At 39.7% G+C, this 17897-nt stretch overlaps 1 protein-coding gene across 2 annotated transcripts in view; it reads right to left on the bottom strand.

Annotated features, from left to right (window-relative positions):
* Positions 1-17897, bottom strand: part of ZC3H6 (zinc finger CCCH-type containing 6) — an 84092-nt gene that overhangs the window by 59654 nt on the left and 6541 nt on the right. The gene's annotated exons all lie outside the window — the stretch shown is intronic.

Genomic DNA, 17897 nt, shown 5'->3' with positions numbered 1-17897 from the left:
CCTATATGCTAGTATTTTTGTCATTATGGGCACTTAAATTGTACTGACATTTTCATAGTGATGGAAACAAAAATGCTCAATAATAGCATTTTAAATACAAATTACAACTGACACACTGATTACATGGGAAGATAAATACATAAAAGATTCCATAGTGTGAAAAATCACAGACTACTTACACATAGTATATGATAATACAGAAAGATACATGTCCCTGTGACTGAAAGCAAATGAAAAAAATCTACACTATGGGGTGTGCACTTAAAAAATACCTTCAAATTACTAGGAATGTGTGATTTCTCTCTGCCATACTGATATCACTTTTGCTAAAATTTTCAGTGAAATCATCTCTTAAAATTACTTCAAAACAGTTCACTGGGAAGCCTGGGCTCAAAATGGAGGAGCACAGGTCTTGATGTCAGGTACCACGTGGCACATGTGTGGCCCTGGTGTCCCTGGACAGGATAAATACCCTTACCCTTGAGTCAGGAAGTCTTAACAAGATTCGTTATGGTGGTAGTTGTTACAACTACAAAATGTATATAGGAAAATGCATTTCCTATTCTTATTACATGTATTTGAAGTTCTCCACAACAATAAGCAAAAAGACACCAATTATTCTCTCTAACCTAAGGATAATATCAAAACATCTTTATACTGCCAAAAGGCTCTTTATAACTGCATCCCAACTAACCCCTCTACTTTATTTCTCAAGTCCTAAGGCCTTAAGCTTTGTCTTAAAACCTTCTCTCAACAATATACCCCTCATATTTATTACCTGCCTAATTCTAAATCAGTCTTTAGGATCCAGCTTAATGGCACTTACTCCAGGATGCCTCCACTGACCACACAGGTCAGTGAAACAAGGTCAGTAAAACAAGATGCTTCCCACTAAGAACTCCCCCAACTAATTCTCATTTCTTTATCACTGCACTTTACATAGTTTTTCAGTGACTTTTTTTTAATTGATTGGTGAAAACAGAGTATGTAACTTTCAGTATTTCAGAGCTATTATCTCTAAGCCCTAGAATGATATCCTGCTGTTTACTAAGTGAAGGTATAATATTCATAACCCTTGCACTATACAAATAGCACATAATGCCACCCTAAGTTGTCTGTGAAGTCAATATTATTTTCTCCTAGCTTCTTGTAAAATTAAAGAGTTTTAAATACCTAGTTAAGGTAGACTTGAAAATTTCTTGATTCAACATTGGCATTTTGGCATTGTTTTAATAAAAAATGTTCTGGGCTTGGAGAAATAGTATAGGGGTTAAGACATTTTCACCAACATGTTCAATCTTCACCACAATATGATCAGCTGAGCATCAAAAAGTACAGTCCTGTGATCCCTCAAGTACTCCTGGGTGTAGCTCAAGCCCCACTAGCATAACAGGGATGCATGAGTGACCCCTGTGCTATGGAGCCTAAGAAACTGTATCCCCAGGCTCTTGCTTTGCACTGCTAGCCCAACTGACCAAGAATCACCAAGAGGAGACCGCAGGTGTCCTGAGTATTCCTTGGGAAGATTCCCTAAAATATAAAAATAAAAATTTTAAGTGCTGTGAACTTTTATAATACTTAATAAAATCTTATGGCTCAAAAAAAGTGTATATATTCATCGAAAACTTGTCTAAGAAGATTCTTGACAGTTTCAGTCCATAACAAGTAAAAATCCAAATCTCAAAATAACAGATGAATGGATAGTGATTTATATAATGGAATACAATAAAGCAAAAGAACAAAACTGCTACACCTAATTTAGATAAATCTTGGATACATAATTATCCAAACAGAGAAGACTGGTTTTGATTCTGTTTGTATGCATTTGAAGAACAGACAAAATTTATATATGGTGGTGGCAGTACAGATTAGCTCTTCTAAGATTGTAACTAAAAAGGGGGGGCACTAGAGTACTTTATAGAATGTTAAAAATTCTGTATATTGATCTATGTGTTGATTACTATAAGACATATAAATGTACAAAGATTCATCAAGTTAAAGATGTACTTACTGTCTACATATCATAAATAAAATGTTAAATACTAAGAACACACCACCAGTATGGCCCCCACAACAAGAGTAACCAAAAAAATATGACAGGGGCTAGAGCAATAGCACAGCGGGTAGGGCGTTTGCCTTGCATAGGGCCGACCCAGGTTCGATTCCCAGCATCCCATGTGGTCCCCCGAGCACCACCAGGAGTGATTCCTGAGTGCAAAGCCAGGAGTAACCCCTGAGCATCGCCAGGTGTGACCCAAAAAGCAAAAAAATAAATGACACCTGGATTTGGACCCTACACTATATAAATTCTTTAACTACTGGGGCTAAAGCTAGAGTACAGTGGGTAGAGCTCTTGCCTTGCACAACCACTGATCCCTAGTGGTTCCCAAATGGTTCCCCATGTCTGCCAGGAGTGATTCCTGAGTGCCAGGAATAAGCCCTGAGCACTGATGAATGTGGCCGAGAAAACAAAAATAAATAAGTTCTTTAACTATGAAATATGGGGCATTTACATTATTAGACATAGATACAAGAAGTTATTATTATTCCTCATTCGGCACAAGACAAAAGCCAATTTAAGCTTGTGAAGTTATGTTTAGCTACAAAAATAGTACAGAGAAAGAAAACAAAAAGGATCCAACTCCCATGAACTGTTTCCAAATACCTTAAAAATTAAGGGTTGGGGGCTATAGTAATAGTTCCACTGGTAGCTATTTGCCTTGCATGCAGCCAGCTTGGGTTCAATCCCCAGTACCTAATATAGACACCTGAGTACCACCAGGAGAGATCCCTGAGCATCTCTGGGCCTGGCACCCCAAATAAACAATTAAGCTTTGGACATACATAAATGGAAAGTATTTGTAATATAACAGAAAGAGGAGAGAACAGAAAGGAAACTAGATTCAATTCCTACTTTACCATTAAAATATTTTCTTGATGGAGCACCTAATATAATCACCTAATAATTCAGTTCTGTGAAAAATTAAAACTAGTAAAGATAATAGAAGAGTATCTGACATCCTCAAAAATTGAAATATTATGAAACCTGTTTTACTAGAACCAAGATAAAAAATATTCACTCAGGGGCCCACTCAGTGATCCTGAGGAGCCATTCTTAGCAATGCTCAAGGGACCTGTGGAAGCAGGGATCCAAATAGGGCTCCCAAATGCAAAGCATATACTCCGCTTCTTCGAGTTATTTCCCCATTCCTCCAAAATAATACTTTAAGTTTTTGTTTTTGTTTTCTTGCTTTTTGGGTCACACCCTGCGATGCACAGGGAGGGGTTACTCCTGGCAGTGTTCCGGGAACCATATGGGATGCTGGGAATCAAACTTGGGTCGGCCTTTTGCAAGGCTAATGCCCCACCCTCTGTGCTATCACTACAGCCCTGATAATAACAAATCAGAAAGAGAAGTTTTTACCTTGATTATACATGGGTGTTTTTTATGTGAAAAAAAAAATATAGTGATTACGTCCTTTTAAGGAAGAGGTATATGCATCATTAAGGACATAAGAGGTATATGCATCTTTAACTGGCCAATTATAAAACAAGAAAAAAATTAATGTAGAATATATTTCCTTTTATCCTTGGAACTTCCTACCCCCAACCCCAACACACACACACACACACACACACACACACACACACACACACACACATACACACACAATTTAGGTAAAAAAGATAGTAGATTAGGAAGAGATTTAAAGGCAGATTAGAAGAAGGATAGGAGAATGACTGCCAATGAGTATGAGGCTTTTTTTGAAGTGATAAAAATGGTTGAAATTTATATAATAATTCATTGTACAAGTCTAGGAATATCCTAAAAAACAGTGAATTATATACATGTAAAGGATTTATTTTCTCTTGATGGAGCTGATACTTTGAAAATAATAAACTTTAGAAAGAAATTTTATCAGGTTGGGAGATAGCTCAAAGAGCTAGAGAGGTAGGTGGTCAGAGCTAGATCTCCTGCATTATATGGTCCCCTGAAATCTGCCAGTGACCTCCAGCACTGCTAGGTCTGAACAGCAGGACATCACTGGACCAAGCACTGGACTGTCACACCCACCCAAAAGGACCAATTCGCATCAGGATCAACCCCCAAACGCTGCCTAGAAACACCCTCTCCTACAAAATGTAAGATTTTCTCTAGATTTAAATATCTAAACTGGACAAAATCATAACACTATGGTAAAAATTAAAGACTGAAATAGGGCAATACCCTCCCAGTCTATTTGTTCTTATTAGAGGTAATTATGCACTAACTTCTTATTAAGTGATGTGTTTCAACAGAGGACCCTACTTTTCTCCATTTTGATAATGATGTCTTTTAAAGAAAATTAACCTAAACCATTCAGTCTTCAGTCTTACCTCCAAAGGTAGTTTCTGCTAAAGGCTCCTGTTAGAAGCTACAGATCAGAAACTGAGTTTTCTGGAAGAAACACAAAAGCCTCAATAAAAGACTATACAAGAACTCCTGATATATGGTATTATAAAGACATTACTCATGTATACAAGCTACCTGGGATAAGTTGATACATAATCACCCAAAAAAGAGAGACACTTTTTAGAATATATCAAATGACTATACCAGGATAGCCAGGATTTCTTTACAAACAACTTATGAAAGCGTGTGTACATCCTAAAACCAATAGATGACAGATATCCTAGGTACTTGAAACCTTACAACACTTTTTATGCTATTTTTCAAATTCATTCTGTCATCTCTTTTACCATGAACAGTAACACCGGGGCTGTTCTGTACCTGTGCGCCCCAGCATCCTCACATCTTCACAAAGACCATGCAGGGAAGACTCAACCACAAGCTTAACTAAGCCTTGGAATGATCCCAGAGATACCCCAGATGGAGGGTCCCAAACTTATTTGGCCTTCCATCCCTTTTCAAAAAAAAAAAAAGAAGAAAATAACCCTGGTGTCTCCCTCTGGAGATCTACCCTCTAAAGCAAAGAAAGAGAAACTGACTTCTCCATCAAGTGTGCCTTAGGCTACTAACGCCAACACCCAAAACAACCACTCTAGTCCCACTTTGCACACCCTCCAGGAGGTGGTATAGCCCATTAGGGAAACTGCAGGAGTTTGGAAAGTCAAGCAATCTTACATGAAGTCGTTTTTTTCATGCACCTTATCAAGTTCTAATGAGGTTTGAGATTTTATATTTTGCCCACTTTTTATGGTACAGATGCAGCTAAAAATATACCTAGCTGCATGGGAAGACAGCTCAAAGGGCTGGAGTTCATGCTTTGCAGGAAAGAACTTCACATTTTACATAATTACCAAATCACCTCTAGGCGTACCCTCCCCACAAATTCTTATAGCTGCTGGCTGGAGCTATAGCACAGCGGTAGAGCGTTTGCCTTGCACGCAGCCAACATGGCCGACCCGAGTTTGATTCCTCCGCCCCTCTCAGAGAGCCCGGCAAGCTACCGAGAGTATCTCGCCCGCAGGCAGAGCCTGGCAAGCTCCCCGTGACATATTCGATATGCCAAACACAGTAGCAACAAAGTCTCCAATGGAGACGTTACTGGGCCCGCTCGAGCAAATCGATGATCAACGGGAGGGCTGTATAGAAATGACTTAAATATACACTCAGGCTGCCTTATGATACATTGGCTTCTTCAGGTTCAGTCTGATCTATAGGACAAGACATGAGCTACTGACACCTCTTTTATGTAATAAACTGACTCTTACACTGCTGGAGTCCATCAATATGCTTGACAGAAAATATGCTTGAGTCTAGGCTTTCTCCAGACTACTCTGGTCGTTTTCTTCAATCTATATACTTCTTTCTGTGTGATTCTCTTTATTAAGATACCCTAACTAAATATTTACCATCAAGGACAATACTGTTTCATCATAATGGAGCCATTGAAGTGACACCTGACATGAAGTTTTGTGATTTCATATTCATTCCTTAATTGGACCTTGAACATTTATATCCTAGATGGCTTATCTTGCTTCAGAAATTTTCTCTTTACAACTTTCAGGGTTGTAGCCTGATATCTGTAGCTTCAAATCAGTTTTATCCTGTCTTTTATCCAATATATTCTTAAACTCATTGGAATATACGTGGTTGGTAGAAACAGTTTATCCCCTTTTCCCCCATTCTATATACATGCCAATTTTCACATTTTTTTTTACTTCTCTAGTTAATCTTACATTTGTCAAAACCTTAACCCAAATGAAAGTTTCTTCAGAAATGGAATTTTATATAAAAATAAGAGCAAAATACACACCTTAGTTAATCTAACATCTCTCATATAATAACTACTGCAAATTCTAACGTAACATATAGATAATAACTATATGTAAGAATGTTTAGACATAATTTTAGTTACTTCCTTCTCATGTCCTTTAAGAAATAATACATTTATGAGAATATCTGAAAGATACTGATTTCTTGGGGGGGGGAGGAGGAACAACTCCTTTTTTTGCTAGAATCATTAGGGCTCTATTTTGAACTCTGAAAGTCATATAATTTTTTAAAAAATCAAAAATCTGTAATTTGGGGGCTGGATAGCACAGCAGGTAGGGCATTTGCCTGGCATGCTGACCCAGGTTCTATTCCCAGCATCCCATATAGTCCCCCTGAGCACCGCCAGTAATAATTTCTGAGTGCAGAGCCAAGAGTTCCTGTGCATCACCAGGTGTGACCCAAAAACCAAAAAAAAAAAAGTAATTTATGTTAGTTAAAAAGAAAAATAGTACAGTAAAACTCTAAAATGTAACTAGTCATAGATCCAATTGATTGTAAGATTTTTGTGCATAGATCCATTTAGCTGTACTTTAGATTTCTTGCTGGCAAGCCCAGTCAAAAATACCCCTGATATACTGCTATTGCCCCTACTGTATCACAGGGAAATCCAACTTGTCTATATGCTGAGAAAAAGAACAATGTGGCAGTCAAAGTAAACTCACGAGGAGTCTTTAAGAGCTGATCTCAAATTTTGGGGAATCATTATTACCACTTCAAAATGTCTTCTGGCTAACCTTATAATAGTTAAGGCTATTCTAATTTCTCAGTTTTCCAGTGCCTGCTTTCTAGAGCTATACATACTACCATACAGCTTTTATTTCTTCAAGATGGCCAACATGGCCGACCCAAGTTCGATTCCTCCGCCCCTCTCAGAGAGCCCGGCAAGCTACCGAGAGTATCTCACCGGCATGGCAGAGACTGGCAAGCTACCCGTGACGTATATTCAATATGCCAAACACAGTAACAACAAGTCTCACGATGGAGACATTACTGGGCTTGCTCAAGCAAATCGATGAACAACGGGAGGACCGTGACCGTGACCAGGGGAAAAATGTTTTACAACAGAAAGTGAAAAAAAAATTCTGCTATTCAGGCAAAATCACCAATGCCTTTGATTGGAATTCCTACAAAAATTACAATCCCTACTCAGTGAACATGTCATTGTTACAGCAATTCTTTATGGGGTTAGTGGAGATGACTAAAATAAAATCCTTCTGGGGGCACTGGGGGCAGAGAATAGTACAGAGGTAGGACATTTGCCTTGCTTGTGGCCGATCAGGGTTCAATCCCTGGCACCCCTTACTGTTCCCAAGCAATGCCAGGAATAGATTCCTGAGTGCAGAGTCAGGAGTAACCCCTGAGCAATGCTGAGTCTGGCCCAAAAACCAAAGGAGTAAGATAAATAAAATAAAATAAAACAAAACACGTCCAAGTCTCCAGCAAGTGCATATAAATGTTCTAGCTGTATGCTTCAGAGTATAACAGATCTCTAAGAAATCACACCCCAGCCTCTTTATAAAGCAGTGCAGAAGCGGGGGGGGGGGGGGGGGGGAGGGGAAGGATTTCTAGTTCCCAAATTAAGCAATCAAACTTAACATCTAGAATATTTTTATATGTAATAAACTTAACCTTTATCCTTTCCATTTTTAGCATGGAGATAAATACTGTAGCACTGTCACTGTAGCACTGCCCTCTCGCTGTTCATCAATTTTGTTCAAGCAGGCACCAGTAACGTCTCCATTGTGAGACTTGTTGTTACTGTGTTTGGCATAATGAATACGTCATGGGTAGCTTGCCAGGCTTTGCCGTGCAGGCAGGATACTCTCAGTAGCTTGCCAGGCTCTCTAAGAGGGGCAGAGGAATCAAACCTGGGTCGGCCACGTGCAAGGCAAACGCCCTATTCGCTATGCTATCACTCCAACCATAGCAGGAGATACATACTACCATGCATAATTTCTTTCTTACCCAGAAACTGGGTTAATTCCGCTTTTTGCCCCTTTTGGTTAAATTTTATTATCCCTTGAAAAACATTTATAAAGCCCTTTAATGAACCAACCATAAAGTATGTAAATAAATTAGTCAAAACTCTAAGGATTAAGGGATGCAAAGAACGAGATTGGTTTCCTCATAATTATGCCAAAAACTCATTGATTTTCTTAGATGTAAGCTGCAAACTGAAATTTGGGCTTTAAGAAACAAGGATTAGATATGAGACTACAGTACTTCCCAAACAAAAGCAGACCAGGTACTCATGAGAAGAAAAATTTTCTCTGGCACTGAGATCAGAGAAATTTTTTTTGTCATGATAAAGACAATTATTATCTAATCTTGATAAAAAAAAGATACTATCATCAATAATGTTCATATACCCAATGCAATAGTATATAAAAAGATATCCCAATCTGAACTAATGTGGCCAAATTTCAGTTGAGAAGAACTGAGGATGGAGATAGTACAAAGGGTAAGATGTCTTACCCATTGTAGGCAGGCAAACTGGACTCAATCCCCAGCACCCCATATTGCTCCTGAACGCTGCCAGGACTGATACCCAAGCGTAGATTCAGGAGTAAGCCCTAAACACCATCATATATGGGTGGAAAAATATTTTAAAATTTGTATGAGGAAACAAAGTAATGTTCAAGTACATACTTTGGTGTTCTGTGGGAAATCTGGTTTAAAACTAGCCGTTGTAATGGGTAGATCATGCAGAACTTGGAACATATTTAGAGTTTATTCTAAGAGAAACTAAAAAGCTCTGAAATGTTCCCAGGAAAAAAGGGTGATATGTTTGTATCTCCATCTTGAAAAGTAACTGAGAATGATAAACAGGTATAGCATATCTAAAAGGGAATCAACATGCTGCAAAAAGCAATTAGGACGCCATAATTATATAGCAAGTATCTGGAACATAGATGCTCCCTACTCAAACACACGCATTTTCAAAGATGAAAGTGTTTTTTTCTCCAACAATAATGTCAAAAAAAATAGTTGAAAACTACAAACATGGAGACATGAGGCGATTGTCCTTCAGGCAATTTTCCATGAATATTCCAAATACACCATTATTTATTTATTTTGGTTTTGGGACCACATTCAGTGTTGCTCAAGAATCACTCCTGGAAGGGCTCAGTGGACCATTTGTGATGCAGGGAACCACACTCAGGTCAGCCAAATGCAAGGCAACCACCTTACCCATTGTACTATCTCTCTGGTCCCACATACCCATTACTTATTCCTTAAGTTGACACCTCACTTTTGCTAAAAGTGTCAAGATTTTCCTTAAAAATTATTACAGGAGCTGGAATGATAGTACAGCAGGTAGGGTATTTGCCTTGCACGCAGCCAATCCAGGTTCAATCCCCAGCATCCCATATGGTCCCCCAAACACCGCCAGGAGTAATTCCTGAGTGCAGAGCCAGGAGTATCACCTGAACATTGCTAGGTATGACCCAAAAAGCAAAAAAAAAAAAAAAAGTAAAGTAAAGTAAAGTAAAGGCCCTCCCGTTGATCGTCGATTTGCTCGAGCGGGCCCAGTAACGTCTCCATTGGAGACTTTGTTGTTACTGTGTCTGGCATATCGAATACTCTCGGTAGCTTGCCGGGCTCTCCGAGAGGGGCGGAGGAATCGAACTCGGGTCGGCCATGTTGGCCGCGTGTAAGGCGAACGATAGCACAGTGGTAGGGTGTGCGCCTTACACGCGGCCAACATGGCCGACCCGAGTTCGATTCCTCCGCCCCTCTCGGAGAGCCCGGCAAGCTACCGAGAGTATTCGATATGCCAGACACAGTAACAACAAAGTCTCCAATGGAGACGTTACTGGGCCCGCTCAAGCAAAAAAAAAAAAAAAAAAATTTAGATATGTGCTAAAATGTGCTAATTTTCTAGAAGCACAAAATTTTAATCATTTCGCTTTAGATTTTTTCAAACTAAAATATATATATATGTATATATATATATATATATGATCTGGTCACTGTCACTGTCCTCCCATTGTTCATCAATTTGCTCAAACGGGCACCAATAATGTCTCACAACAAATTTGTGAGACTTGCTGTTACTGTTTTTGGCATATTGAATACGTCATGGGTAGCTTGCCAGGCTTTGCCATATGGGCGGGATATTCTCAGTAGCTTTCCAGGCTCTTTGAGAGGGGCGGAGGAATCGAACCCGGGTCGGTCGCATGCAAAGCAAATGCCCTACCCGCTGTGCTATCGCTCCTGCCCAAATTATCTGGTAGATATTATCCTGATATTATCTGGTAGAGGTAATAAATATATTAGTAACATATTAATGAAAAATCTAAATTCAAGCAATAACTTCCTGGTGAACTTCCTGTATAAATCTGATGCAGAGTATACTATGAAGTTATTAAAAGGTCTCTTTAAAAAACAAAGTTCTTAAGAGTTGACTCTAGTTGTTGTTGCTGTTATTTTGCCACATCTGGTCATGCTCAGGGATCACTCCCAGTCGGGCTTATGGGATCTTATGTGGTGCCAGTTATTGAACCCAGTCAGCCTTGTGGAAGGCAAGCACTCTGCCTGTTGTTCTATCACTCGTCTCAGATTTATGATTTTATTTAAACACATTGTGTACCTACTGTGCTATCGTTCCAGCCCTCCCCGCCATTCTAATTTTGCGTATATTGCCCTCTACATCTGAAAGATCCTTAAATGTTTTTTTCTGGGGGCATATTTGCAGCCATCATCTATGCTACTTTTTATACTTTACTGAACACATGTTTGCAGCCCCTTATATTCCAACACCTAAACTTTTGCCCAGGGGACTATCTCAACCTTGGGCTTTTTTGTTAGGGGGATGACCTCCCGTAATTATTATTATAAAACTTAAACATCTGAACTTATTATGACATCTTATTTTCTCATTGCTACTTTGGACAAACTGGCAGGCTACCGAATGTAACCTGCCCACATGGCAGAGTCTGGCAAACTCCCCGTGGCGTACCCAATATGCCAAACACCAGTAACAATGATGGGTCTCATTCTCCTAAAGAGCCTTGAATATAGCACTTTCTTAAAAATCTCAGGGCTAGGATGAAGGAGACGTTACTGGGGCCTGCTCGAGGCAATCGACGAATAACAGGATGGTGGTGACTCGTGATTTGTTTTAAGAAATAAAAGTGTTCAAAACATACGAGCTTAACTAAAGAACTTGAACAAGTGAAAAGTGTAAGAATGAAATAAAAATACAAAACTCAACAAAACAGAGAATAAATTCAACAGAAACAAAGCTAAAGTCTATTTATTAAATAGACATTATCATTCACTATCACTATAGGACCTGTTGTTCATTTGTTTTTTTCTAGGAGTTCTATAAATTTTTATTCAAATCCAGGTATGAACAAATAGTAAATGTAAATGATTCCACTTTAACTGTACCTTTTCTAGAAGGGGGTAAGTTAATACGACTGTTTTTCCCATAAAGGCTGTAGCACTGTAGCACTGTCCGTTTTTCATCGATTTGCTCGAGGGGGGCCAGTAACGTCTCCATTGTAAGACTTGCTGCTACTGTGTTTGGCATATTGAATACGTCATGGGTAGCTTGCCAGGCTTTGCCGTGCGGGTGATATACTCTCGGTAGCTTGCTGGGCTCTCTGAGAGGGGCGGAGGAATCGAACTCAGGTCGACCGGGTTGGCCGCATGCAAGGCAAACACCCTACCTGCTGTGCTATGGCTCCAGCCCCCCATAAAGGCTAAAATGCTAAAAAAATAAAAATAAAATGAAGCCAGATAGAGAAAGAAGCACCAAATAAAGGGTGTTTGGAGGATCCTCCCAGGATGGGAGATGCATGTTGAAAGTAGACTATGGACTGAACATGATTGCCTCCTTTGCAGACCACAACACCCAAAAGGAGAAAGAGAACAAAAGGGAATGCCCTGCCACAGAGGCAGAGTGGGATGGGGGGGGGGGGGATGAGGGTGAGAGGGATACTGGGATCCATGGTGGTGGAAAATGGGCACTGGTGGAGGGATGGTATTTGATCATTGTATAATCGAAACCCAAGCACAAAAATTTGTAAGTCTACAACTGTACCTCATGGTGTTTCACTAATAAAAATTAATTAAAAAATTAATTAATTAATTAAATGATGCCTGGAATAGAACCTTTAAAATGCATCTGACTATCAGACTTATGGATGTGACTAATAATTTCAAAATTTGCAGCACTTTTTAGTCTATATCATCTTATGACCTAATTCTAATTGTTTTTCCTTGGTTATTATTGATAATCTATATTTTTACTTTTTAAGTATATCTTCAATTCCAATTAATGTATGTATAATAAAATAATAATTCTGAAATAACTCAATACAAATTTGTAGTAAGAAAATAAATTATAAATATTAGGGCCAAAAGAATAGTACAGAGGTTTAGATGCTTGCCTTGCCTGCAGCCAAACCTGTGGTTTCCAACCCTGAGCACCGCCTGGAGTGATTCTTTAGCACAGAGCAAAGAATGAGTCCTAAGCATAATACAAACACACCAAAAGAAGCCCTAATGATTATATTTAATAATTACTGAGCACTTACAGTGCTGCCAAGAATGTTAAATTAATTCATCTTTATGTTAACTCTATGAAGTACTATCACTCCTATTAAAAATATGAAGAAAGGGAATAACAGTTTAACTGTTAGTAGGTACCAAAGGTAGAATCCAAATCTAGGCAGTCTGATTCCTAGACCTAGAGTTTTAAAGCAAAGTTGCTAGAAGATCTACACTGGTTTAGTCTTAGGAGGAAGTTACAAATAGAATGTGTCAGCTATGTAGACACAAGAACCTCACCAATTACAGGATAGGATATGAGGACGTTGACTATAAAATTCAACATTGTTTGAAATTTTTCATAATGTTCAGAAAAAGAAGTTATTAAGTGGCATTTTTTTTTGCGCTTTTTTGGGTCACACCAGGTGATGCACACGGGTTACTCTTGGCTCTGCACTCAGAAATTATCCCTGGCAGTGCTAAGAAGACCATATGGGATGCTGGGAATCGAACCTGGGTTGGCCACGTGCAAGGCAAACGCCCTACCTACTGTGCTATTGCTCCAGCCCCTCATTAAGTGGTATTTTAAGGTATTATAAATGAGCTCAGAGACATATCACAGGGGTTAAGGGGCTTTACATGCTGCTGAACCCAGTTCAACCACCGGCACCTCCTATGATGCAAGCATCACCAGGAGTGACCACTGGATAAAGAGAGGCCTGTGAGCACTACAAGATTGGCCCAATGACAAAATGGAGAGGGAGGCGGGGGGAGAGGGGAGAAGAAATAGATGAAGGGGGGGGGAGAGTGAAGAGGGGTAAGAAAGAGAATTATAGCCCCCACAAAAGTTCCAAAAGTATATGAGAGAACATGAGGGCTGGAAAGATGGTTCAAATGGCTGGAGTGCATGAAAGGCAAGTAGACACCTCAAGTTTGATCCCTCAGTTCAGCACAGGTTCCCCTAGTTCTATTTAGAAACACCACCCCCAAAGTAAATGTGAGTTACTTCAATTCCACAGGAAGTATGTATTTCTTGTTTGGAGACTACCCTAGGCTGTGCTCGTGTTTACTCCTGGCTCTATGCTCAGGGATTACTCTAGGAACTATATGGGGTGTTGGGGATCAAACTGGGTGAGCTGCATTGCAAAGCAAGTGCCCTATCCCGTGTACTAGCTCTCTGACCAAAGCACTATTTTATTCTTAATTTTCCCCTGCCAAGGACACCACAGAACTTGGGACAGCCAAGATTGTCTCAGCATGTGAGTAGAAATGGGGAGTAATGTCAGGCTGCCAATCTGGTGTGAGTACTTCCTAAGTCACTGAGGCATCTACTCTGTCCTTTCTTGTTGAGAAGCCCTACAGAAGAGCTGGGATTTCAACTCACGTCCTTATACTTACTGATGCTTTAAGCCACTGAACCATTTTCTGGGTTCTGGCAGCGTTATTTTAATGTCTATAAGAAAATAGGAGCCATCAGGCTTGAGCAGTTGGACTGAAATATGGGACTTGGGAGTTATGAGTTGCTACAGTTTTCCTTTTATTGAACAGAAATTAATTAGCTCATATTTTTACTGTAGATGTTTTAGAGGTTAAACAGCTTAATCACATCACACGGAGCAAGAAAATAAATCTTCATATTTCCTTCAAGATTAGATGAGAGTATCCATATTAAAAAAAAAGAAAAAAGGGGGAAATAACATTAAAATTAAAATCAAAAGGAGAAAAAAAGAGATGGATGCTGGAAGAAATTAAACCACTATAATTACTAAGGTTGACTATTTAATTAAAAAAAAAATGAAGTAAACCCCAATGACCAGAAACGCGGGCAGAAGTAGCTGAGATAGCTAGCTGCCAGAATAGTGATTTTCACCTTAAGTTAAAGAGGATCCAAATCAAAAACAAACCCTGAAGTACTTCCTTTTTAATGAGGACCCAGTGTTCTGACAAAGAAAGAGCACCTGCACCTGAAAAGTAAAGTTGGATTGCTAAATAAAAACAACAAGTGTTCTGTAAGGACTAGTTAATGCTCTGAACTTGTGGTATGCTAAAACTGATTACTTACAAATACAATGCAACAAACTCAGTGAAACTGACTATGATTTGAGAATAAATGAAAAGAATGCTTGGACTGCAAGTAACCAATATCTCAAATTACCAATACCAGATTAACTGTTATGAGCTTCAAGGGTTCTAGGATCTGGAAAGGTGGTGAGACTAAATTTTTTTGTGTGTGCACAAATGCACAGGCAAGAAAAAACTGCCACTGAGCCACATTTCTGGACTAGTTCTGAGAATAAATTTTGTTTTTAAAGGTATTCCAAAATTAAACTTTGGTTTAAGCATTCAGCTAAAGGTATAGTTCTCAGGGCCAGAGAGATAGTGCAGTCATTAGGGCGTGCATCTTCCTAAATCCTCAGGATCCCATATGGTCCTCTGAGCACGGCCAGGAGTGATCCCTAAACACAGAGCCAGGAATAAACCCTGAGCATTGCTGGGTGTGGTCCAAAAAAAAAAAACTGCACTGCATTGCACTGCACTGCACTGTCCTTCTGTTGTTCACTGATTTGCTGAGCGGGCCCAGTAACATCTCCATTGCGAGACTTGTCATTGTGTTTGGCATATCGAATACCTCACGGGTAGCTTGCCAGGCTTTGCCGTGTCGGCAAAAAGGACCTACTTCTCCATTCTGCCTTCATCTGTTTCAAGCTACTTTCAGTAAATGATCTGATCAGTGATCTTTAGGTTAATATTGTAGCTAATCAGTGTAAGACATATATTTAAAAAAGCCATGTCGGGGCTGGAGAGATAGCACAGCGGGTAGGGCGTTTGCCTTGCACGCGGCCGAACCGGGTTCAATTCCCAGCATCCCATATGATCCCCTGAGCACTGCCAGGAGTAACTTCTGAGTACAGAGCCAGGAGTAACCCCTGTGCATCGCCAGGTGTAACCCAAAAGGCAAAAATAAATAAATAAAAAATAAAAAAGCCATGTCAAATATTTAACTTTTTCTGAGAGCCATACCCACAATATCCAGGGGGCCACATATACTGGGAACCAAACCCAGATCTCCCGCATTATACACATAAGCCAGAGCTTGTTTAAAAAAAAAAAAACTCACACAAGTAAGCTATTTCCCTGATGCAGTAATTACTATGTAATTGATGCAGTAATCAATTTCATTTTCATTTGCTTGCACAGAACATAATTTGGGGAGGGGGCTCCCAAGAAAGCTCTGGGGACTTTGGAACCATTCCCAATAATATTGGGTCAACTGTGTCAGATGAGTCAGAGCTTGGGAACCAGCAGTGGTGGGGGCCACCAGGACCATGTGGTGCCAGGGATTCACCCTGAGGCCTGAGCATGATGCCCCTATAGCTCCTGTGTTGCCTTCTGTGCCCCCAGTAGAAGTTTTAGAGACGACTATTAACTCCAAGAACATAAACAAGAAATCAACCAATGACATTCTTTACGGGCAAAGCAAAGAGGTTATAAAGAATTCAACCCCATACACAAGTACCAGTGATCTAAAATCATTTTATTATTAAATGTCAGTAATAAGGGAAATCCAAGCAAACACTGTGTCAGTTCTTCTGCACTCTATGCATTTTCAATGAATTCCCTTAATAGGCTGTGACTTGTATACAACAGAATCTGTATTTTCTACAGCTAAAAAATATTTTAACAATCACTTAACAAATACTTATTTTTTGTAGGGTTTCATCAGCGGTACATGAGGGGTCAATCCCAGAGAAACTCTATAACTAAGGTAAGGTAAAGGCCCTCCCGTTGTTCATCGATTTGCTCGAGCAGGCCCAGTAACGTCTCCATTGGAGACTTTGTTGTTACTGTGTTTGGCATATCGAATATGTCACGGGGAGCTTGCCAGGCTCTGCCTGCGGGCGAGATACTCTCAGTAGCTTGCCGGACTCTCCGAGAGGGGCAGAGGAATCGAACTCGGGTCGGCCATGTTGGCTGCGTGCAAGGCAAACGCCCTACCGCTGTGGTATCGCTCCAGCCCTCTATAACTAAAAAATTATATTTAAGTTAGCTAGAATAAATCTTGTTTTCTTAAAATATGTGGGGAAAATAATACTCTTTAGAAATTGAAAAAAAAATGTGGGGGGGGGAGGTCATCTAAGTAGTGCTGGGAACTAAGGGGCCGCTCCCATCAGGAACAGCACTGTGTGCCTGATGGATCCATGCCCAGTGATGCAGAGCTGCTTAGGTGCAGACCGACCAGGTGACATGGATCGAATCTGGGCCTGTTTCGAACAAAGCATGTGCTACAGCCCTTTGAGTTATTTCCCTACCCATATATTTATTTTTTAATGTTTAATTTTTTTTTTAAAAAGTCATGTAAGGTTAATTTATAAAGAACTAGAATTAAACTGCCAGTGATCAAGTAAGAAACATTCAGAAAGCTCTTTTAAATATTCATTATCTGATTCCAGCACATGGAGATTAACAAAGGGTTAAATGAAAAAGGGGGAAAAGTTAGAGGGACAAACATAGATAGTGTCCACAGGAGCAAAGCCTAGAAGAGAGGATGTCCAAGGTAGGCAGACAGATGCAAGTATCTTCTTGGCAGCTAAACTACAGAGCTAGAAATATCAGAGAATGGTGCCACCTACAATCCTAGTTATTTATAATGATTTGCCTCATCCTAACACCGTGTTCTTGAATATACTCCGATGCAAATATCTGTCATCATTTTACATGAACTGATATTTTAATGTACACATATATATGTATTCACCTATGATGAACACTTCTAGCTTTGTCAAGATCAGAGAGGATAAACAAACTGTGGTGTGTATGCACACATTTGCAAATTCTACACACACAATACTACTCAAATATAAGATGAAATCCTGTTGTTCCCTGCTGTGTGGCAGAATGTTATCAGACTGAGTACAGTCAGTCAGAGAAAGAGGACAAATACAGAATGATCAGTTACATATGGGATATAAAGATAGAAAGGGAGTAAAAAACGACCAATGCTAACAGACTGGGAGTTGGCCTGCAGAACTGAATTTGCTAAGGGGGTGCATGGAGGAAGATTTGAGGTAGTGGCGAAGGGAAACCAACACTTTGGTGGTAGGTGTGGTGCAGGAAC

The sequence above is a fragment of the Sorex fumeus genome, unplaced genomic scaffold (assembly GCF_029834395.1).
Source record: "Sorex fumeus unplaced genomic scaffold, SorFum_2.1 ptg000006l, whole genome shotgun sequence".
In the NCBI taxonomy this organism is placed as follows: domain Eukaryota; kingdom Metazoa; phylum Chordata; class Mammalia; order Eulipotyphla; family Soricidae; genus Sorex; species Sorex fumeus.
This window is presented reverse-complemented; position numbering and strand designations above follow the sequence as displayed.